Source organism: Mirounga leonina, unplaced genomic scaffold, assembly GCF_011800145.1.
Source record: "Mirounga leonina isolate KUSES-001 unplaced genomic scaffold, KU_Mleo_1.0 Mir_174, whole genome shotgun sequence".
Taxonomy (NCBI): Eukaryota; Metazoa; Chordata; class Mammalia; order Carnivora; family Phocidae; genus Mirounga; species Mirounga leonina.
Window position 1 is genome coordinate 55274921 of NW_023270451.1, and position 24967 is coordinate 55299887.

A 24967-nucleotide genomic window follows, 5' to 3' on the forward strand; every position below is an offset into this window, starting at 1 on the left:
CAGTTATAATACAAGCATATAATGGTAAAAAGCCATTAAAAATTATTGAAAAAAATTGCAGGATATAAAACATTATGTTTATGCATAGTATTTTTTAATCCATAAACATGTTACTTTTACACTAAGGGGAACAATTTGGGAAGAAAACAAAGACACCATTAATATTGGTGAAGAATAGAATGAATTGCTGAACTTGCTGACTCCTATATTAATTCAAATTCAATGTCATCAAATTGGAGATAGGTAAATACACAGAGTGATGTAAAGGAAACGGAAATACCTTTCCAGATTAGAAGAAAGTAAATAGAAGGAGGATGAAGAAGGATGGATAGGAAGAAAAGGGGATCCCAGATGGAAGATTCTGAAGAGTGAAGGTATGCCAGGTCCTCAGTAGTTTTCAGATGAGGCAAAGGTAAGGCAATAACTCCTGAAGGTAACATTCGTGGGTATAGTGTTTTACTCCATCAAAACTGTTTCTGCACCTTACTAAATTTCACATCCAGCTCAATTATTGTAAAATACTTGGCAAAACTCACCTTTCTTTTCCATACCCACTCTGAATGAACCATTCTACCTGGTCTTAGTTTTAGTGTTACACAGTCCTTCATTTGTTCTCTTGCCTCCCCTGTTTTCAATTCCTTGTGTAAAAGGGAAGATATATTGTATGTGGGTATGAGAAAGGAAAGAGGCATAAAGGTAGTGTTTGTGTGTGTGTGTGTGTGTATTTGAAAATACTCATCAATGTACCTAACTCAGTTATAGAAATTGCAGCAAGTCAGATGCTTCTGGGTGATGTTTGTCTGTCTCACCAATCAGGTGTGTACTTTAATTGATCTTTGTAAGATAATGGAGATGAGTATTAAGAAGGAGGCATTCTCTCCTTAGGATGTCCCCCAAGAATCTTTAGTTGGTACTGATTTTTTCCTGACTTCACACACTGGGCACCCACCCTCTCTCTGTATGTCTTCTGTACCATTCTTACATTCCATACACCCTAGCTCCAAAGGATGCGTGGGTCTAGCCAGACTACTTGACCAAAGAATTGTAGTTTTACAGGATTTAGTTAATGGGCCTTCAGTGATCTCTATATCTGCATTATGTTTTGGTAAAGGCTTGAATTAGTGCCAGCTTGTTTGATCTGTATGTGCTTGTAAATTTTTAAACACTCTTTTGCTCTAATATTTTACATGATAAATTGTTCATCTGTATGTATTAAAAATGCTTATCATTTTTTAAATGAACACATCTACCTGCTTAACAATTGAATTTATCTGTTTAGAATATTCATAATATCTGTAGAGAAAAATGAAGGATGATTATCCTAATTTTTTTGCAGGCTGCTTAGGATCCTGGGTACTTGATTGGACAAATTTGGGGGAATAGGGCAAAGGAGCTTGGGGTATGACGAAACTTATGTCCTAATTTTTGGCTTACAAATCCATATAGTAAAACAAATTCTCAATGGCATTTTTATTAGTATGCATGTGGGTGATAACTTATTAAAATAGCTCTTGAATATTCTCAGTTACCCAGATCTATTCAGCTCTTCCAAAGCCAGGCAATAACATTTCTTCCACATTAAAACCTCATTTCAGAGCTGTTGTCCTAATTCAATTCTTTGTGCCATCTTACAGACTTTTTCTTTGAAACAAAAAACTATGCTAGTCTCTTGTTTCTCTGTCCCAACTGGTTTCTTTTCAATGCCATAAATTTCACCCTTAGAATTATTTTCATTTCACTCTAATCCTAAAAAAAAGTATCTTTATCAAAGCCCATTATTTTTGTAAGATTCTTTTATGTCTAGAATCTAGAATAACCAGATTTTAAAAAAGTCATTTTTGTTTTTGTTATTGTTTTTCCATCTTTTTTTTTTTTTTTTTTTTGAGAGAGAGAGAGCACAGTGGGGAGGGGCACAGGGAGAGGAAGAGAGAGAATCTTAAGCAGTCTCCAGGCCCAGCATGGGGCCAATACCAGGCTTGATCCCACATCCCTGAGGTCAAGACCTGAGCTGAAATCCAGAGTCAGATTCTTAACTGACTGAGCCATCCAGGCACTCCTTTGTTTTGCCATCTTAAGAAAAGATAGTAATTCAGTTGCTGCAGTGATTATAAAACAAAAGGATAAATTGGATGTTTATCTTAGTGTATAAATGGAAATTTCTATTAAGATGAAGTCTAAAATGAACATAAGTCAGTTTAAGCAAGTATGTATCAATATTGGAAATAGATTAGTAAGTACAAAAAGCAAATTATTTTTTTTCCTGCAAGATTACCATCAAATCAAATATTGAATTATTGGAGGCAGGGTAGAAGGGAATATGATCTGTATAAGATCTAGTCTTCATTTGACTTCATGCTTCTGCCTGAATCTATGGGGAGAACAGAGGTTTAGCATAAGTCCCTTCCATCACCTGACAGTGTTGAGTGTACAGCGGAGAGAGCCTAGCACTCAGTGGGTTACCTGCCACTGGAGGGCAGGATCACCTAATTGAAGAAAAAAGTTATTTGCACTAGCCCCTTGTTTCATATTTTCTACCTCCAAAAAGGTTGGTAATTCCACTAGGGGCAGAGTGGGAGGAATAACAAGACCCACTCATTTTTTTCAATACAGTTTACTGGAGGCCTACATTTTCTGGGTTGTTAGGATGAGTGCTTTATTTCTCATTTGGCTATAAATCCTTGTCTGTATATTCCACAGGCCATTAACTCAGAAGGAGTGAGGATAAGAGGCATCAAGAACCCTTGTTCCTACCCAAATGTCCTTTAAATTTCTCTCTGCCAAGATTTTGCTCATCCTGTTTCTGCTAACTGGAATACCTGTGAATCCTATCCAACCATCATGAACTCTTCTCAACTCGTCCTCCCATAAAGTAACTAAACGCTTACAGAATTTTGCTGGTGGCATTTATATAACATTTTATTACATGTATTTTTTAATAGACTTTTCAGAGCAGTTTCAGGTTCACAGAAAAAAAAATGAGCAGAAAGAACAGAGAGTTCTCATATAACCCCTGCCCTTATACATGCATAACCTCTTCTATCAACATCCCACACCAGAGTTATACATTTGTTACAATCAATAACCTTCACTGACACCTTATCATCCAAAGCCCATAGTTTACATTAGGGTTTACTCTTGGTGTGGTATGTTCTAATGGTTTTAACAAATATATAATGATATGTAGTCACCATTATAGTATCATACAGCATAGTTTCACTGCCCTAAAATATGTATTTATTAATTGTCTTACGCCCTTCATTAGAATGTAAGATTCTTAAGTAGAGGGACTGAATTTTATTGATCACAGTCTTCCCAGTATTAGAACGAACAGGGCTCTGTGTGAAGTTAAGGATAAAAAATTTTAATTGAATTGGTAATTTTCAGTGACTATAATATAGAAAGAAAAGTATGCATCTTGTATGCTGCTTAGTATTGAAATGCAATCTTATTTTTTGTAAGAACTGCCCAGTGAGTGATCTCTTACCAACCACGGAGTAAAATGCTCCCACACTCAATTAAAACAGGGATGGCACTCTCAAAGCTTGGGATTAGTCAAAGAACCACTATTACCAGTTTAAAATTAAACATTGAATGTAACTTTATCCATGTGTTAGGATGGTTAAGGCTGCTCTTTAGGAAGGGATAAAATCCTTGAACTCCCCCCCCCACCATTACCCACCATAGACCTGGCTTTGAAACATATATTCCTTAAAATGGGAAATGCTACATGTTATACATCTTACACAGTGGCTTAAGTACCTAACTCTACAAATAGAAAAGCAACCACTTTCTGCAAGGTAGGAGGCAATATATGGGAAGATAGACCTCTGGGGGAGGGGGCCTCCATCGGCCAGCACTGGATAGTGATATAGCAGTGGAGCACCAAATCAGAACTTTAAAAGTCTGCTCCAGGGAGGGAAGTCCCTGCCTGAAAGATGCTCAGGTGGTGAAGCGGGGCAGATCCTAGGTGGGACAATGTGGTTTCAGGATCCCCGAGGTCACATTAAGACCAGGGGTGCCTGGGTGCAGGAGAGTTCCCAGGCATCTGAGTAGGGAAGCTGGCTGCAATTAGCAAGCCTAGGAGTGGGTTCTTATCTCAGTGTTGCCATAAACTACAAACTCCAGCATGGTCAGGAGACCTCTCTCTGAGCAGGGGCCCAGCAAGTGCCAGAACAGCCAGGAGACACCCCCTGCCCTCCCTTGGAAGGAACAGTGTGGGTGCACGCCACAGGAGTTTTCAGGGTTTGGAGACTCAAAACAGTGTTGCATACCTGAGATAGAAATGCTCAGTCACAGGCTGGGTGAGCACAGAGTGTGGACGGAGACCAGGGAGACAGGAGTGATTGACTGCCTTTCCCTGAGGGTGCACTGAGGAGTGGGGCCCCAAGCTTTTGGCTCCAGGGCTAGAGATTGGGAGGTCACCATTTTCATTCTCATCCTCTAAAGTGGTGCAGAAAGCCTTCAGAGAAAAGTCACATAGAGCAAACTGGAGCAGATTACTTAGCCTGGCCCCCTGACAAGGGCAGTGCAATTCTGCCCAAGGCAAAGACACCTGAGAATCAGCGCAACAAGCCCCTCTTCCTGAAGATCAGCAAGAATATCTGACCAAGACCAAGTTTACCAATCACACAGAACTGTAAAACTCCAGCACTAAGGGAAAATAACATATAGAATTTATGGGTTTTTTTTTTTTTTCCCACAATAGTTTAGTCTTTCAATTTTAATTTTTTCTCATTCTTTTTCAACCAATTTCTTATTTTATCAACTCTTTTTAAAAAATTTTTTAAATTTTCTTTTTTACACTTACATTCTATCCTTTCATTGTATTTAATTTTATTTTTGTATATATATAAGTCTTTATTTACAATTTGGGATGCAGTTTCTTCTAACAGACCAATGTACACCCAGAATCTAGTGTATTGCTCTGTTCTGTTCACCTGTCTGATTATATTCTCTCTTTTTTAAATTTAATTTTTTTTTTCGATTTTGGGTCTTTTCCATTTTGTTTAGTGTTATATGTCTCTGGGATCATTGTTGCCATTTTAGTATTTTGTTCTCTTGTTCATCTATTCTTCTCTGGACAGAACAACAGTTTGGAAAAACTCACATCAAAAAAGAGAACAAGAGGCAGTACTGACTGCCAGGGACCTAATCAGTATGGATATAAGTAAGATGTCACAACTACAGTTCAGAAAAAGGATTATAAAGATATTAGCTGGGCTTCAAAATAGCATAGAAGCCACTAGAGAATCCCTTTCTGGAGAAATAAAAGAACTAAAATCTAATCAAGTCAAAATAAAAAAAGGCTATTAATGAGATGCAATCAAAAGTGGAAGCTCTAACTGCTAGGATAAATGAGGCAGGAGAGAAAATTAATGATATAGAAGACAAAATGATGGAGAGTAAAGAAGCTGAGAAAGAGAGAGATAAACAACTATTGGATCACAAGGGGAGAATTCAGGAGATAAGTGATATCCTAAAGTGAAACAATATTAGAATAATTGGGATCCCAGAAGAAGAGGAAAAGAGGAGGGCAGAAGGTATATTGGAGCAAATTATAGTGGAGAATTTCCCTAATCTGGGGAAGGAAACAGGCTTTCAAGTCCAGGAGGCACAGAGAACCCCCTTCAAAATTAATAAAAATAGGTCAACACTTTGACATATAATAGTGAAACTTGCAAATCTGAGACAAAGAGAAAATCCCAAAAGCAGCTCAGGACAAGAGGTCCATAACCTAAGGCTAGAAACATTAGACTGGCAGCAGACCTCTCCACAGAGACCTGGTAGGCCAGAAAGCACTGGCATGATACATTCAGGGTGCTAAATGAGAAAAATATTCAACCAAACAGCAAAGATGTCATTCAAAATAGGAGAGATTAAAAAAAAAAAAAAAAAAACTTCCAAGACATAAACTAAAAGAATTTGCAATCACTAGACCATCCCTGCAAAAAATATTAAAGGGGATCCTTTAAGTGAAGAGAGAGCCCAAAAGTAACATAGACCAGAAAGGAACAGGGACAATATACAGAAACAGTGACTTTAAAGATAATACAATGACACTAAATTCATATCTTTCAATAGTTAGTCTGAAAGTAAATGGGCTAAATGGCCCAATCAAAAGACATAGGGTGTCAGATTAGATAAAAAAGCAAGATCCATCAATATGCTGTCTGCAAGAGACTCATTTTAGACCCAAAGACACCTCCATAATGAAAGTGAGGGGGTGGAAAACCATTTATCCTACTAATGGGCATCAAAAGAAAGCTGGGTTAGGAATCCATATCAGACAAATTAGATTTTAAACCAAAGACTATAATAAGAGATGAGGAAGGACACTATATCATAATTAAAGGGTCTATCCAACAACAAGATCTAACAATTGTAAATATTTATGCCCCTAACATGGGAGCAGCCAATTATATAAACCAATTATTAACAAAATTAAAGAAACACATTAATAATAATACAATAATAGTAGGGGACTTTAACAGGCCCTTCACTGCAATGGACAGATCAACTAAGCAGAAGATCAACAAGTTCAAAGAACAAGTGTTCAAAACCTTTGGGATACAGCAAAGGCAGTCCTAAGAGGGAAGTATATAGCAATACAAACCTTTCTCAAGAAACAAGAAAGGTCTCAAATACACAACCTAACCTTACACCTGAGGGAACTGGAGAAAGAACAGCCAGTAAAGCCTACATCCAGCAGGAGAAGAGAATTAATAAAGATTAGAGCAGAAATCAGTGAAATAGAAACCAAAAGAACAGTATAATAGATCAACAACACTAGGAGCTTGTTCTTTGAAAGAATAAGATTGATAAACCCCTGGCCAGACTTATTAAAAAGAAAAGAGAAAGAACCCAAATAAATAAAATCATGAATGAAAGAGGAGAGGTCACAACCAACACCAAAGAAATACAAACAATTATAAGAACATATTATGAGCAACTATATGCCAACAAATTAGGCAATCTGGAAGAAATGGATGCATTCCTAGAGCCATACAAACTACCAAAACTGAAACAGAAAGAAATAGAAAACCTGATCACCCCCATAACCAGCAAAGAAATTGAAGCAGTATTCAAAAGTCTCCCAACAAATACGAGCCCAGGGCTTGATGTCTTCCCAGGGGAATTCTACCAACCATTTAAAAAAGAATTAGTACCTATTCTTCTGAAGCTGTTTCAAAAAATAGAAATGGAAGGAAAACTTCTAAACTCTTTCTGTAAGGCAAGCATTACCTTGATCCCAAAACCAGAGAAAGACCCCACCAAAAAGGAGAATTATAAACCAATACCCCTGATGAACATGGATGCAAAAATTCTTACCAAGATACTACCCAGTTGGATCTGACAGGGCATTAAAAAGATAATTCACCATGATCAAGTGGGATTTATTCGTGGGCTGCAAGGGTGGTTCAACTTCATTAATAAAAGAGAGAACGAGAACCATATGATCTTCTCAATAGCTTAAGATAAAGCATTTGATAAAGTACAGCATCCTTTCTTGGTTAAAACTCTTCACAGTGTAGGGACAGAGGGAACAAACCTCAATATCATAAAAACCATATACCAAAAGCCCATGGCGAATATCATTCTCAATGGGGAAAAATTGAGAGTTTTTCCCCTAAGGCCAGGAACATGGCAGGGATGTCCACTATCACCACTGTTGTTGAACATAGTACTGGAAGTCCTAGCCTCAGCAATCAGACAACAAAGAGAAATAAAAAGCATCGGAATCGGCAGAGAAGAAGTCAAACTCTCACTCTTCGCAGGTGACATAATACTGTATGTGGAAAACCCAAACGACTCCACCCCAAAATTGCTAGAGCTCATAGGGAATTCAGCAATGTAGCAGGATATTAAATCAGTGCACATTTGCATTTCTATACACAACAATGAGACTGAAGAAAGAGAAATTAAGGAGTCGATCCCATTTACAATTGCACCTAAAACCATAAGATACCTAGGAATAAACCTAACCAAAGAGGCAAAGGATCTGTACTCAGAAAGCTATAGAACACTCATGAAAGAAATTAAGGAAGACACAAAGAAATGAAAAAAGGTTCCATGCTCATGGATCGGAAGAAAAAATGTTAAAATGTCTATGCTACCTAGAACAATCTATATATTTAATGCAATCCCTATCAAAATACCATCAACTTTTTTTTTTAAGATTTTATTTATTTGCGAGAGAGAGAATGAGAGACAGAGAGCATGAGAGGGAGGAGGGTCAGAGGGAGAAGCAGACCCCCTGCCGAGCAGGGAGCCCAATGCGGGACTCGATCCTGGGACTCCAGGATCATGACCTGAGCTGAAGGCAGTCACTTAACCAACTGAGCCACCCAGGTGCCCCTTTCACATAGCTGGAACAAATAATCCTAAAGTTTGTATGTAACTAGAAAAGACCCCGAATAGCCAAAGGAATGTTGAAAAAGAAATCCAAACCTGGTGGCATCACAATCCCAGATTTCAAGCTCTATTACAAGCATCAGGGAGATAAAAATCAAACTACAATGAGATACCACTTCACACTGGTTAGACTGGCTAAAATTAACATGTCAGGAAATGACAGATGTTGGCGAGGATAAGGAGAAAGGGGAACCAGACCCTCTTACACTGTTGGTGGGAATGCAAGCTGGTGCAGCCACTCTGGAAAATGATATGGAGGTTCCTCAAAAAAGTTGAAAATAGAGCTACTCTATGACCCAGCGATTGCACTACAGGGTATTTAACCCAATGATACAAATGTGGTGATCTGAAGGGGCACCTGCACCCCAGTGTTTATAGCAGCAATGTCCACAATAGCCAAACTATGGAAAGAGTCCAGATGTCCACCGACAGATGAATGGATAAAGAAGATGTGGTACACACACACACACACACACACACACACACACTGGAATACTACTCAGCCATCAAAAAAAAGAAATCTTGCCATTTGCAACGACGTGGATAGAACTTGGGGGTATTATGCTAAGCAAAATAATCAGAGAAAGACAATTATCATATGATCTCATTGATATGTGTAATTTAAGAAACAAAACAGAGAATCTTAGGGGAAGAGAGGAAAAAAATAAAACAAGATGAAATCAGAGAGGGAGACAAACCATAAGAGCCTCTCAATCACAGGAAACAAACTGAGGGTTACTGGAAGGGAGGGGGTAGAGGGATGGGGTAACTGGGTGATGGACATTAAGGAGGGCATGTGATGTAATGAACACTGGCTATTATATAAGACTGATGAATCACTGACCTCTACCTCCTAAACTAATAATACATTATATGTTAATTAATTGAATTTAAATAATCAATCAATCAATCAATCAATCAATAAAAGAATTGTCCAATCAGAAATGTGAAGTTGTTTGAAGGAAAAATGAGCAAAATGTGTGGGCTTGTCCATATCTAATCTAGTCATTGAATTGATGATCAGAAGGATTAGACATTCCTGACTGATGATTTGGACAGTCACAAAGGCATGGTCAAAGACAATTGAGATACAATGTTTTTACAGGAGCTGTAATAGTCAGTGTTTAATCTAGGAAGCAGAACCACCATGAATTCAGAAGTAGATTGATTATAGGAATTTCACTGAGGAATTGAAGTATTAGAGGTCTTAGGAACCAGTCATGCCAAACCAAGCACATTTAACCACTAAAGAGGGGCCATGATGGAGAAGTCATTGGGAAGTTGTTGCCTCTGTATGTCTGCAGCTAAAAGTCCAGTGAGGGGCCTGCAGCCAGTGTTGAACAAGAGGGCCATTTGTCAGGAAGAAGAGCTGACCACAGAGTGGAGGAGATAAAGAACAACCTGAACATTGCTGGCACCTTTGCATTTATCTATCACCGCCTCTAACCACAACAACATTCAGAGATTAGTGGCTATTGCCTTTATAGCTCATGCAGATTTCTCTTTTGGCTAACTCAGAACCCAAACCGACCCAGGGAAGGGGATTCTGGGAAATGTAGTTGCCAGCTTCACCAAGTTGGCAATTAATAGTCCACCACTACAGGAGTTATACTTTAGGAGGAGCACATGTGATTGTTTATATTCACATGGGAAGGCATCTAAGATGGTTTGGGAACATTGAAACAGTTTCATCATTTTTGTGCCTACTTCCATATCTGCACATTCAGGTGTCAAGGTCAACTAAAATCCCTGTTACACATTTTCCCCTCCAATTTTTAGTGACTGTCTTTCTTTGTAGTAACTGACTACTTTTTTTTTTTTTTGCAATTACAGAGTAGTATTCAGTTAACAGAACAATTATTTCATAGAAGCTGCATCAGAGACAACTGAAGATGAAAAACTACCATCCCCATATATAACTAATTTGTGCTGTGCACCAACAAGAACCTGCTTTAAATTTCCATGCCAATTTACAACCCCCATACTGTACCAGGCAAGGTTAGTGGCTATTGAAAATACCACCAGGACAGGGCTATCTAAAGACACATTCGGTAGTGTGTTAACTATACAAAAAAGGACGCTGTACAGTTTAAAAACAAATCTTACACAGCCTTACATTTCAATTTTTTTTCTTTAAAAGGAGTGAGTTGTGTACAGGGGGGTTAAATGCTTTATAGACAAGAAAAAAAAACTGCACTAGAACCAACTTATTCATCATTATCTTCTTCTTCATCTTCTTCATCTTCCTCCTCATCCTCTTCATCTTCCTCATCTTTCTCCTCTTCCTTCTTTTTCTTGCTCTTTTCAGCCTCAACAACTCCCTTTTTTGCCTCATCAGGCTTTCCTTTAGCTCAGTATGCAGCAATATCCTTTTCATATTTTTCCTTCAGCTTAACAGCCTTGTTTTCATAAGGCTGCTTGTCATCTGCAGCAGTGTTATTCCACATCTCTCCCAGTTTCTTTGCAACATCACCAATGGATAGGCCGGGATGTTCTCTGTTCTCCTTTGATTTTGGGGTGATACTCAGAACAAAACAAGAAAAAGGCCGAAGGAGGCCTCTTGGGTGCATTGGGATCCTTGAACTTCTTTTTTGTTTCCCCTTCAGAGGGGATATAAGTTTTCGTTTCTCTTTCATAACGGGCCTTGTCCGCCTTTGCCATGTCTTCAAATTTTCCTTTTCTTTAGCAGACATGGTCTTCCACCTTTCTGAGCACTTCTTAGAAAACTCTGAGAAGTTGACTGAAGCATCTGGGTGCTTCTTCTTGTGCTCCTCTTGGCAAGTTTGCACAAAGAATGCATATGATGGCATTTTGCCTCTCGGCTTCTTAGGATCTCCTTTGCCTGTGTTTAATTATTTTCCTCAATGAGGCACAGAGTCGCTCAGTGCCCGTCTGGCTCGCACTTGCCCCAGCACTGTCTCTATGGAGCTCAGTGTACCTGACTTCACTCTTTTAGGGACATTAATGGGGGAAATGTCAATTGTATATGCGTTGTGAGTGGGAAAAATTCAGTCTTCCTCCTACATGTTTTTCCTTTACTCTCACACTACTACCACACTAACAAGAGTTCAACACCATGCAGTTCTCTGTGACATCTGCTGAGTGTCCTACAATTTAACTCAATTCTGACACTGTGCACCTGGAGATAAGCTTGGATCCTACAGGTTAAGGACTCAATCCCATGAGAATGACCCCCCTCCTGATTTCAGATGTCAATTGAAATTACTAGTAGGTCCTTAGGTTACTCACAACTTTTGTCAACTTGGCTACAAATCCAGGGTTCCCATGACCTCCTTCACTTTGGATTAAATTATTTGCTAGAACAGCTCACAGAATTCAAGGAAACACTTGCATTTACAAGTTTATTATGTAATGAAGTATATGATGACAGATACAGATGAACAACCAAATGAAGAGATACCTAGGGTGAGATCTGGGAGGGTCCTGAGCATAGGGGTTTCTGAGTAGTGGGAGTACATCACTCTCTCCATACATGGCTATGTTCACCAACCTGAAAGCTCTCTGAACCCTATACTTCTGGAACTTTTAAGGAGGCTTCATCACATAGGCATGATCAAACATTAACTCCCTGTTCCCTCACTGGAGAATGAGAGTTGGGATTGAAAATTCCAAGCTTCTAATTGGCTTGATCTTTCTGTTGACCACCCCCATTCAGGAGCCCACCAAGAGTCACTTCATTAGAACAAATGACCTACTATGACCCAGGTAATTCCAAGGGATTTAGGAGCTCTGTCAGAAACTGAGATCGAAGACCAAATACTAGAACAAAAGATGTTCCTAGTGCTCTTATCACTTAGGAAATTATAAAGGTTTTAGTTTTGTGTGTGTGCACGTGCATGTGTGCGTGCATGCTTGTATAATTTCACACAGTGACAGAAAACACATTGAATGAATGTTAAATGATATTGAATGAATGACAATGAATGAACTGTTCTAAAAAGTAAGTTAATAGTATTTTGATAAAATGGATATTTCTTTGCATTTGCTTGCAGACAACAATATTAGAGTATTAGTTAGATTTCTAAAATAATTGGTGTATTAGAAAATATCACCAATTTCTTATTAGAAGAATTACTTTGTTTTTAAGATTGTTATATTGTTCTTGAGGACTTTATGGTATACTCACTTTAGTGTCTGAACAAGCTATTTAAAAATTTAAAAAATAGGGGAACCTGGGTAGCTCAGTCAGTTAAGCATCCAACTCTTGATTTTGGCTCAGGTCATGATCTCAGGGTCTTGAGATACAGCCCCTCATCAGGCTTCTCACTCAGTGCAGAGTCTGCTTGTCCCTCTCCCTCTGCATTCTGCACTCTCTCTCTCAAATAAATAAATAAATAAAATATTAAAAAAATTAAGAAATATGTTACTGTAGACCCATTGTTTTGTATCAAATATTCAAGAAATTCGAATTTTAGTAATTAATATAATTTAAAATGAAAATATTTTCAATTTTGTTGTATTTCAGTTACCATATGGCAAATATTATACTATTTTAAATATTAATATTAATATATATAAGTATATATTAAATATATATTTAAATGGGGGGATAGCACTCCATGTAAGCATCAGTAAAATCCCTAAAATATTTTGAGTAGTGGAGACTGCAGATATCAGGTACATTATAAATCTTGCCAATGATTTAGATTACTGTGCATTGTTGTGTGGAACATGTAAAGGATATCCCAAGGGTTTAATTTAAACATCATAAGTAAAATCGGTGTTACTGATTATCCCACTCTGTATTTATCAATCCATAAATAAGTCTATTTTTTATCTTAGTAGTGTTATAAATAATTTCCATAAAAATAACTTGTAAGAAAAGAAAAATATGTCATACATTAGTTGAACTTACATTTTCTTTTATTATAAAAATAATGATCCACATATAATGTGCCACTTTTTCTAAATGCTATAAAGATTAATTCAAATATAAGTTATTTGTGTCTTTTTTTATTATGTTACGTTAATCACCATACATTACATCATTAGTTTTTGATGTAGTGTTCCATGATTCATTGTTTGCGTATAACACCAGTGCTCCATTCAGTACATGCCCTCTTTAATACCCATCACCAGTTATTTGTGTCTTAAAGCAGTAAGAGTATAATCACCCACACTCTTCCTAAAACATTGCAGTTTTGTAGCTTAATATAATAATATTTAGTTATGTTTGTCTGGCTGGCACAGTGTTTATATAAATGTCTTTGAAAAGTTTTATGTAGTGCATGGATGCACTAGTCCATCCACAGCTACCACAGCTACCACTCCTCCCCCTTATTTTTCTCCTGCTTAAGTCAACATTTATGTTTTCATTAGACATCTAATAGGTATTTCACTTTTCTGATCCTTGATGTACAAGATATATATCATTCTCTCCTCTAGCTTAGTTTTTGTGACTCCATCTCACCTGCTGTCCTCCAAGCATTTTAAGGAAATGGGTTATGTCTTATTCATCTTCATATTCTCCCAAGTGCTTTACACAAGGGAGGAATTCAATAAGAATTTATTGAAATAGTTGAAGAGGTGGGAAATAACTTGAACATATATAGAGGATGCTCTCTGAATATTTAAAGAATTAAAAGCAAATTTCATATTTTATAAAACTAGGAGTTTTAGGAAGGTAGCAGTCTGTGGTAACTAATTATCCCTTGTAGACTAAATAAAACCTTCAACAAAACAATAACTCGCATTCCTTAGTCTTAATTTTTCCTGTGATCTGGATTTTATTACCAGTGTCTAAGATTGCTAAATTTTCTTTAATTCATATATTAACAAAGTACCAAATGTACATACTTTAAAAAATCAAATATTTAAATGAGCATATAATAGAAAATAATAGTCACCCTGATATGTGTATGTGTATATGTGTGTTTTTGTATCTTAAGGTAAAAATTAATAAGAATGTAAGATGGATTATGATTATTAGGATAAAAAAATTGATTTTAAGAACTGAATAAAATGCATTTGAAATCTCAACATCTGCTCCATTCATTCACATTCCATAATAATAAATCTTTGACCATTTGAAAATATCATTAGTAGGTGTCAGAATTATCATTTGTCTTAGGTAAGTAAGCAAACAAATAGTAAGCACTCATTCTTGTGAGGTCACTTGTTACCTATAAAAACTGGCTTGGGGACCAAAGAGTTATTTTATAATTACATAAATCTTTGAATGATTTTTCACCCCTAAATATATTTAGATTACAGGGACAGAACTGATCATGGATATTATCCTCAAAGAAAGCCCTTGAACCAAAATTTATAACTTTCTTAGAACTGGATTAGAAGAAAACATTTCTTAATGCAACTTATTTTGCTATTCACAGAAATTTGGCATATTGTCTTATTGGTTTTTACATCATTCAAATGACTAAAAATGTATGAAAATAACACCACCATATACATTTACCATAAGAGAGGGAAGTATATGTCTTGGTAATTTTATTGCTTAGATACTTTTAAAGATGGTTATATGTTACAAATGTTATATTAGCAATGCTTCAAAAAGATGTTTTTTAAACCTTGGGACAGATAATTCTTTTTCATGACTTTACGTTTTAATGCCAAACTATACCGCTTACCCATAAAAGAAACATCTAGCATGCTTAAGGAATAACCAGGATATAGTTTGTCTATGATACCAATATAGCCAGATAAAATGTGAAAAAAAAAACCATTAAATCTTTTGCTGGTACCATATAAAGACTTCATAAAAAGAAATCTCTATAACCCAAATGGAAGCATCTTAGTTGCTTACTTTATACTTAGTATTGTTGGGTTATAAAATTAGAAAAATTCAAATTATGGGAACATAATTAAAACCCTTTTCTATTTCTGTTGTGTCAGAAAGCTGAGAGTTTGTAACATGGTAACGTACTATGGTTTCATGCTGTCCTTTTTTGTCTGGTATTAAAAAAATGTCTGTATTGGGGTATAATTTTAGTCATCTCATATCTTGGTGGGATCTGGATCTTAAAAAAAAAAAAAAAGGTTTTACAAGGAAATATGAGACCTCCCAGTGGATTTGCATTAGTCTAGTATGTTTTTAATTCAAAAGTTGAGCATGGAAATAGTAAGCAAAGGATTTTAAAGTCGCATTATTATTACATTTGATTATAATAAAGATGATGAAATCTCCATGCAAAGGCATGCAGTAGCCACTCAATATCATGCTAATTTCTTTTCTCTATTATCATTAATCAGGCATGAATTATTAATGAGATACTTCTAATGATTTTGATTTGTGAGCCTTTGTAATTTATGAATTTCTTCAAATTGAAAATCTCCAGGGTGAAAAAATATCTCATCTTTATGTATATTCTGTCAACTCAGAGTATACTACCAAGTCAATCTACCAGGAGAATGCAGCCACCCTGTAGATGGATATTTTGATCTATAGAGGTGATTTTAGCTGCATTTTATTTCCAATTAGAGATAGAAGTTTGGTGATGGCTCCTTAGAAAATCACCTTGTAAAGGCTGACTTCAAGGCCAACTTCCATTCCATTTAGGAGATATGTACCATTTCAGATTCCCTCAAATGGGGAAGGCTGTACTGTGGCCCTGGAATAGTTTGGCTGCACTTAAATTTTGGCTCTACTTCTTGCTATGGGTATGATCTCTCCATGCCTTGGTTTGAGTATCACTAAAAGTAGAATAAAAATACATAAAATTGTTTTGAGAAATGAATCCAATTAATCTACATAAACTTCATGGCATAATGTGCTGTTCAAAAAGGTTAACTCTAGCCAGAATAAATGACCTTGAGGCAATTTCTGAACTCTAAATAATTTGTAGTGTATCTTGATGATTCTCCCCAGGCTCTTCTTCATAACTAGAGAAAAGTAAAGGGTCTTGATGAAATACATATTCATTGGTTCTATTCTTTAGGGCAAGGTTTGGCAAAATTTATCCATAAAGGGCCATAAAACAAAAGCAGGCTATAGGCAGGATTTGGCCTGCTGCTTGTCATTTGCCAACCCCTGCCTTAGAACAAAGAAAAGACATTTTTGTGAATGATAGATTCATCTTTAAATAGCTGTTATTTTTTCTAATTAAAATTTAATCCATGCCCACTGTGAAATATAACAAAGAAAATAGTTTGAGAATATGGAAATGTTTTTCTATATTACTCATAATCACATAACTCACGAGTAACTACTTTCAACAGTTAGTGATTTTCTTTATAGAATTTCTATTTATCTATCTATCTAAACAGAATTAGAAATATGCTATGAAGACTTCCAGGGAAGATGGTGGAGTAGGAGGATCCTAAGCTCACCCCATCTCACATGTACAACTAGATAACATTCACATCGGTGTAAATAACCCAGAAGACAACCCAAAGCCTGGAAGAACAAACTCTACAAATAAATGTAGAGAAGAGGCCACATCAAAGAGGGTAAGAAGGGCAGAGACATGGTTGGGAGTGATAGGGGGGACCCTTGGGACTCTCCCTGGGAATGAAAGATCCCACAGGTGCAGAGAGTGGAGAGAAACAGACTCTACACTGGTGAACCCACATGGGAAAGACAAATTCCCATATTATTTGGCTTTGAAAACCAGAGGGGCCAAATTTCACCAATTCTTACAACTTGTAAGACTTAAAACCTGGAACTTTAAGAATCAGCAGTTTCTGCTCTGAGAGAACCAGAAGGGCAGGGGGGTGAGAGGAAACTCAGTCCTCACCCTTAAGGAGACAGCATAACAAGCAGGCCAATGGAAATACAGCATAGAAACAGCAGTTTGAAAATCCCATGGGGTATAGGGAAGGGAGATTTGTTTATTAATCTCAGAGCCTGTGTTGGAGCAGCAGGGATCATTGGGAGACTTCTCCAGGAACAAAGGAGCTGGACAGAGCCATTTCCTCCCCACACCCCCAAGTTGAGTACACCATGCAGTGCTGAAACTGGAGACCTAACTTACTAATCTCTGTGCTCCCCCTACATGTTCCCCTGTAGACATGCCCCTCCAGCCAGGCCTCAGCTCCAGGTCTTTTCCTACAGTAGACTAGTACAAACTTTGCCAACACCTCACTTACTCTCCCACCCCCGCCCCTGCATGCTTCTGCAGATCCACCCCCTTCAATGCACTCTTGGCTGGAACCCATCCAAAGTGGTGCCACAAGCCTGGCAGTGTGCAAGCAGCCCCAACAGGGGCCAGCATCACTCCAAAGTGATAACCACACACACCAGTCAGATTGTGACTTTAGCAGTGGGCTGGGACAGACAGCTGGTCTGATGGCAGACCCCACTGACCAATAAAAGCTTCTTGGAGGATAAAAGAGGGAAAGCAACCTGCTGTTTGGTGCTACCACATTTCTGACAAATGCCTGGTCTAACTCAACACAAGTCCAAGGAAGCCACAGACTGGCCCACTAACAGCACAGGAATGAAATACTGCCCACAACAGGCAAAGAGATACATTTCAGTTGACCAGACTGAAGGTGAATGTGGCTCAACCACAAAAGCAGGCTGCATGCAACACACATAGGGGACACCCCTGAAGTACTAGGTCCAGGTGAACAGGGGACACTACACTGAAGGGCACTACAGGACTTCTTCTTCATTAGGCTACTACTTTCAAGAGAAGGAGATGTAGCTGACTTTATTAACACATGGAAATAGACAGAGGGTTAGACAAAATGAGGAGACAGAGGAATATGTTCCAAATGAAAGAACAGGAAAAAAATCACAACATGGTAACCTAAGTGAAATCGAGAAAAGTAATGTGCCTGACAGAATTTAAAGTAATAATCATAATGACAATCACTGGACTTGAGGAAAGAGTGAAGGACCTCAGTGAGAACCTTTACAAAGAGATAGAAAACATAAAAAAGAATCAATCAGAGATGAAGAACTCCATGAATGAAATTAAAAATACACTACATGGAATAAATAGTAGACTAGATGAAGCAGAAGAATGATTAGTGACCTAGAGAACAGAGTAATGAAAAGCAATAAAGCTGAGCAGGTGAGAAAAAAAAAATATGAAAATAGACTTAGAGAACTGACCACCAAGCATAAAAACATTTGCATTATAGGGATCTAAGAAGGGGAAGAGAAAGAAAAAGAAAAAGAAGAAATAATAGCTGAAAACTTCCTGAATCTGGGGAAGGAAACAGAGAAGCCCCAAACATAATCAACCCAAGGAGGTTTGCACCAAGACACATAGTAATTAAAGTGACAAAAAGTAGTGATAAAGAGAGAATTTTAAAAGCAGCAAGAGGAAAAAAGAAAACCATTACATACAAGGGAAACCCAATGAGGCTATCAGCTGATTTTTCTCAGCAGAAATATAGCAAGCCAGAAGAAAGTGGCATGACATACTCAAAGAGCTGGATGGCAAAAATCTGCAGCCAAGAATATTCTATCCAGCAAGGCTCTCATTCAGAATAGAAGGGGAGATAAAGAGTTTCCCAGGCAAACAAAAGTTAAAGGAATTCATGAACACTAAACCAACCCTACCAGAAATGATAAAGGGGACTCTTTGAGTGGAAAGGAAAAATCATCAGTAGGAGTTAGAAAAGTAGGATGCACAGAAGCAGTGAAATTCAGTATATCTTATAAAGATTGGCCAAGAGACTTACAAAATGAAAGGATGTAAGGTATGATACCATGTATCTAAAATATGGGGGGTGGGGAGGGAAGTAAAGAATGGGTGTAAACTTAAGGGCCCATGAACTTAATATAGACTGCCATATGCAGAAGATGTTATATACAAACCTAATGGTAACTGCAAATCGAAATTTATGGTATGCAAAAAATAAAAAGAAAGGATCCAAGTATATTGCTAAAGAAAGCCAACTAATCATGAGAGAAGAGAGCAAGAAAGGAACAGAGAAGAACTACAAAAACAACCATAAAACAAGTAAAAAATGGCAATAAGTACATAACTGTCAATAATTACTTTGAATGTAAATAGACTAAGCTCTCCAATCAAAAGACATAAGGTGACAGAATGGATGAAAAAGTAAGACTCATCTATATGTTGCCCACAAGAGACTCATTTCAGACCTAGAGACACATGCAGATTGAAAGTGAAGGGATGGAGAGGACTTTATCATGCAAATTGATGTGAAAAGAAAGCCACAGTAGCAATACTTATGTTGGACAAAATAGACTTTAAAACAAAGACTGTAACAAGAGACAAAGAAGGACACTATATAATAATAAAGGGAATAATCCAACAAGAAGATATAATACACCCAACATGGGAACACCCAAATACATAAAATAATTAATAACAAACATAAAGGAAGTAATAGATAGTAATAAATAATTGTAGGGGACTTTGACATCCCACTTATATCAATGGATAGATCATCCAAACAGAAAATCAACAAGAAAACAGTGGCTTTGAATGACACATTGGACCAGATGGATCTAACAGATATATACAGAACATTCTATCTAAAAACAGCAGACTACACTTTCTTTTCAAGTGCACATGGAACATCCTCCAGAATAGATTGCATATTAGTTCATAAATCAAGTCTCAACAAATTTAAAAAGGCTGAAGTCATGCCATGCACCTTTTCTGACCAAAATGCTATGAAACTAGAAATCAACCACAAGAAAAAAATCTGGAAAGAGCACAAATACATGGAGATTAAATAACATGCCACTAAACAATGAATGAGTCGACCAAGCAGTCAAAGAGGGAATTAAAAAATACATGAAGTCAAATGAAAATTAAAACACAATGGTCCAAAATCTTTGGGATGCAACAAAGGAAGTGATAAGGGAAGTTTATAGCAATACAGGCCTACTTCAAGAAGGAAGAAAAATCTCAAATACAACCTAACCTTACACCTAAAGGAGGTAGAGAAAAACAAAACCCCAAACCAGTAGAAGGAAGAAAATAATAAAGATTAGAGCAGAAATAAACAAACTAGAAAATAAAAAAACAATGAAGAGATCAATGAAAGCAGTAGCTGATTCTTTGAAAAGATCAACAAAATTGATAAAGCTTTAGCCACTCTTCAGAAACAACAAAAAAGAGGGGACTCAAACAAAATCAGAAATAAAAGGAGAACTAACAATTGACACCACAGAAATACAAACAATTGTAAGAGAATATTATGAAAAACTATATACCAACAAATTGGACAACCTAGAAGAAATGGATAAATTCCTAGATACATAAAAACTCCCAAAACTGAAGCAGGAAGAAATAGAAAATTTGAACAGACTGATTATCAGCAATGAAATGGAAATTGAATCAATAATAAAAAAAAAAAACTTCCAACAAACAAAAGTCCAGGACCAGATGGCTTCACAGGTGAATTCTGCCAAACATTTGAAGAAGAGTTAATACCTATTCTTCTTAAACTCTTCCAAAAAATAGAAGAGGAAGGAAAGTTTCAAATTCATTCTATAAGACCAGCATTACCCTGATACCAAAACCAGATAAACACATTACAAAAAAAGAGACTACAAGCCAACATCTTTGATGAACATAGATGCAAAAATGCTCAATAAAATATTAGCAATCAAATCCAATAATACATTTAAAAAATTATTCACTGTGAACAAATGGGATTTATTCCCAGGATGCAAGCTTGGTTCAATATTCACAAATCATTCAGTGTGATACATCACATCAACAACATCAATAAAAATCATATGATCATTTCAATAGATGCAGAAAAAAAACATTTGAGGACAATATCCATTTATGATAAAAGCCCTCAACAAAGTAGATTAAAGGGAACATACCTCAACATAATAAAGGCCTTATATGAAAAACCCACAACTAATATCATGCTCAATGGTGAAAAATTGAGAGTTTTTCCCCTAAGGTCAAGAATCAGATAAGGAGGTCCACTCTTACCACTTTTATTCAACATAGTACTGGAACTCCTTGCTACAGCAGTCAGAAAAGAAAAAAAGACTTCCAAATTGGTAAAGAAGTAAAACTTTCACTAGTCGCAGATGATGATACTATGTATAGAAAACCCTAAAGATTCTACTAAAAAACTACTAGAACTGATAAATGAATTCAGTAGAATACAAAATCAATATACAGAAATCCATTGCATTTCTTTTTTTATTAAAGATTTTATTTATTTATTTGAGGGAAAGAGATAGTGAGAGAGCATGAGCTATGGGGAGGGACATAAGGAAAGGGAGAAACAGACTCCCCACTGAGCAGGGAGTCCAACATGGGGCTCAATCCCAGGACCCTAGGATCATGACCTGAGTCAAAGACAGACACTTAACCGACTGAGCCACCCAGGCACCCACATTGCATTTCTGTACACTAATAATGAAGCAGAAAGAGAAATTAAGAAAATAGTCCCATTTACAATTACACCCAAAATAATAAAATACATATGTATAAATTTAACCAAGGAGATGAAAGACCTGTACTCTGAAAACTATAAGACATTGATGAAAGAAATTGAAGATGACACAAAGAAATGGAAAGACAATCCATGCTCAAGGATTGGGAGAACAAATGTTAAAATGTCCATACAACCCAACTAATCTTCAACAAAGCTGGAAAGAATATCCAATGGAAAAAGTCGCTTCCACAAATGGTGTCGGGAAAAGTGAACAGCAACATCCAGAAGAATGAAACTGGACACCATACACAAAAATAAATTTAAAATGGATGAGAGACCTATATATGAGACAGGAAACCATCAAAATCCTAGAGAAGAACACAGGCAGAAATCTTTTTTACCTCAGCCATAGCAACTTCTTAATACACACATCATTGGAGGCAAGAGAAACAAAAGCAAAAATGAACAATTGGGACTTCATCAACCTGATTAAGGGTTAGTATCGGGGTACCTGGGTGGCTGTCGTTAAGCATCTGCCTTCGACTCAGGTCATGATCCCGGGGTCCTGGGACTGGTCCCGCATCGGGCTCCCAGCTCAGCAGAAAGCCTGCTTCTCCCTCTCCCATTCCCCTTGCTTGTGTTCCTGCTCTCACTATTTCTCTCCGTCAAATAAATAAAATCTTTTTTTAAAAAAGGGTTACTATTGAATTCATGCTTCTGTATTCTTTGTTTAAGTACCCAGTAGTGAAATTACTGGATCATATAGTAATTCTGTTTTTAATTTTTTGAGGAGCCTCCATACTGTGTTTCCACAGTGGCTGCACCAGTTTGTGTTCTCACTAACAGTGCACAAAGATTCCTTTTCTCCACATCCTCACCAACATTTGTTTCTTGTGTTTTTTATTTTAGTCATTCTGACAGGTGTGAGGTGAAATCTCATTGTGGTTTTGATGTGGATTTCCCTGATGGTGAATGATGTTGAACATCCTTTCACATGTCTGTTGGCCATCTGTATGTCTTCTTTGGAAAAATGTCTGTTCATGACTTTTGCCCATTTTTAATTGGGTTGTTTGTTTTTTGTTTGTTTGTTTGAGTTGTATAAGTTATTTGTATATTTTAGATACTAACCCTCTTTTGGATATGTCATTTGCAAATATCTTCTCCAATTCAGTAGGTTGTCTTTTAACTTCGTTGATTGTTTCCTTTGCTGTGCAGAAGCTTTTTATTTTGATGTAGTCCCAATAATTTATTTTTGCTTTTGTTTTGATTGCCTCAATAGACATATCCAGAAAAATGTTACAACCAATGTCACAGAAATTATTGCTTGTGTTCTCCTCTAGGATTTTTATGGTTTCAGGTCTCACATTTAGGTCTTCAATCCATTTTGAGTTTATTTTTGTGTATGGTGTAAGAAAGTGGGCCAAGTTTTATTCTTTTGCATACTGCTGCCCAGTTTTCCCAGTACCATTTATTGAAGAGACTGTCTTTTTCCCATTGCATATTCTTGTCTCTTTTGTCAAAGATTAATTGATCATATAACTATGGGTTTATTTCTGGCCTCTCTTATTCTGTTCCATTGATCTATGTGTCTATTTTTGTGCCAGTACCATACAGCTTTGTAGTATAGCTTGAAATCTGGAATCATGATGCCTCCAGTTTTGTTCTTTTTCAAGAGTGCTTTGGCTACTCAGGGTCTTTTGTGGTTCCATACAAATTTTAAGATTGTTTGCTCTACTTCTGTGAAAAATGCTGGTGGTATTTTGATAGGATTGCATTAAATGTGTAGGTTGCTTTGGGCAGAATAGACATTTGAACAATGTTTGTTCTTCCAATCCATGAGCATGGAATACTTTTCCATTTCTTTGTGTCCTTTTTAATTTCTTTCATAAGTAAGTGCTCTATAGTTTTTAGAGTACAGATCTTTTACCTTTCCAGTTAGGTTTATTCTTAGGTATTTTATTGCTTTTGGTGCAGTTGCAAATGGGATTGATTCCTTGATTTCTTTTTCTGCTGCCTTGTTATTGCTGTATAGAAATGCAACAGATTTCTGCATATTGATTTTATATCCTACAACTTTGCTTAATTCGTGTATTATTTCTAGTAATTATTTGGTTGAGTCTTTTGTGTTTTATACATAGAGTATCATGCCCTCTGCAAATAGTGAAAATGTGACTTCTTCCTTGCCAATTTGGATGACTTTTATTTCTTTTTTGTTGTCTGATTACTGAGGCTGACTTCCAGTACTATGTTAAATAGTAATGGTGAGAGTGGACATCCTTGTCTTGTTCCTGACTGTAGGGGAAAGGCTCTATTCTCCCCATTGAGGATGAGATGATGTTAGCTGTAGGTCTTTCATATATGGCCTTTGTGATGTTGAGGTATGTTCCATCTATCCCTACTTTGTTGAGGGTTTTTATCAGGAAAGGATACTGTATTTTGTCAAATGCCTTTTCTGCATCTATTGACGAAATTTATAAAAAACTTACCAAATTCAACACCCAAAAAACAAATAACCCAGTTAAGAAATGGGCAGAAGACATAGACACTTTTCCAAAGAATACATCTGGATTGGGGCGCCTGGGTGGCTCAGTCATTAAGCGTCTGCCTTCAGCTCAGGTTGTGATCCCAGGGTCCTGGGATCAAGCCCCGCATTGGGCTCCCTGCACCGCGGGGAAGCCTGCTTCTCCCTCTCCTACTCCCCCTGCTTGTGTTCCCTCTCTCACTATGTCTCTCTCTGTCAAATAATAAATAAAATCTTTAAAAAAAAAAAAGAATACATCTGGATGGCTTACAGACACATGAAAAGATGCTCAACATCATTCATCATCAAGGAAATACAAATCAAGACGATGATGAGATACCACCTCACACCTGTCAGAATGGCTAAAATTAACAACACAAGAAACAACAGGTGTTGGTGAGGATGCAGAGAAAGGAGACTTGCACTGTTGGTGGGAATACAAACTTGTCCAGCTACTCTGGAGAATAGTTTGGATATTCCCCAAAAAGTTAAAAATAGAACTACCCTATGACCCAGAAATTGCACTACTATTTACCCTACAAAGAATACAAAAATGCAGATTTTAAAGGGTATGTGCACCCCAGTGTTTATAGCAGCATTATCAACAATAGCCAAACTATGAAGAGAGCCCAAATGCCCATCGACTGATGAATGGATAAAGAAGATGTGATGTTATATATATATATATATATATATATATATATATATATATATATATAT

General features: G+C 36.9%; 1 long non-coding RNA gene and 1 pseudogene across 2 annotated transcripts in view; one reads left to right on the top strand and one right to left on the bottom strand.

Annotated features, from left to right (window-relative positions):
* Positions 1-10297: 10297 nt before the first annotated feature.
* Positions 10298-15042, bottom strand: LOC118021312 (annotated as a pseudogene). Its single transcript, XR_004682148.1, has 2 exons — positions 15021-15042; positions 10298-11254 (listed from the first exon to the last, which is right to left on the bottom strand). The product of XR_004682148.1 is annotated as a high mobility group protein B1-like (transcript).
* Positions 15043-16650: 1608 nt separating this feature from the next.
* The window catches only part of LOC118020996, a 93564-nt gene continuing 85247 nt past the window's right edge, over positions 16651-24967 (top strand). The window contains exon 1 of the long non-coding RNA XR_004682072.1: positions 16651-16839. This is a non-coding gene — a long non-coding RNA (uncharacterized LOC118020996). The remainder of the gene's footprint in view (positions 16840-24967) is intronic.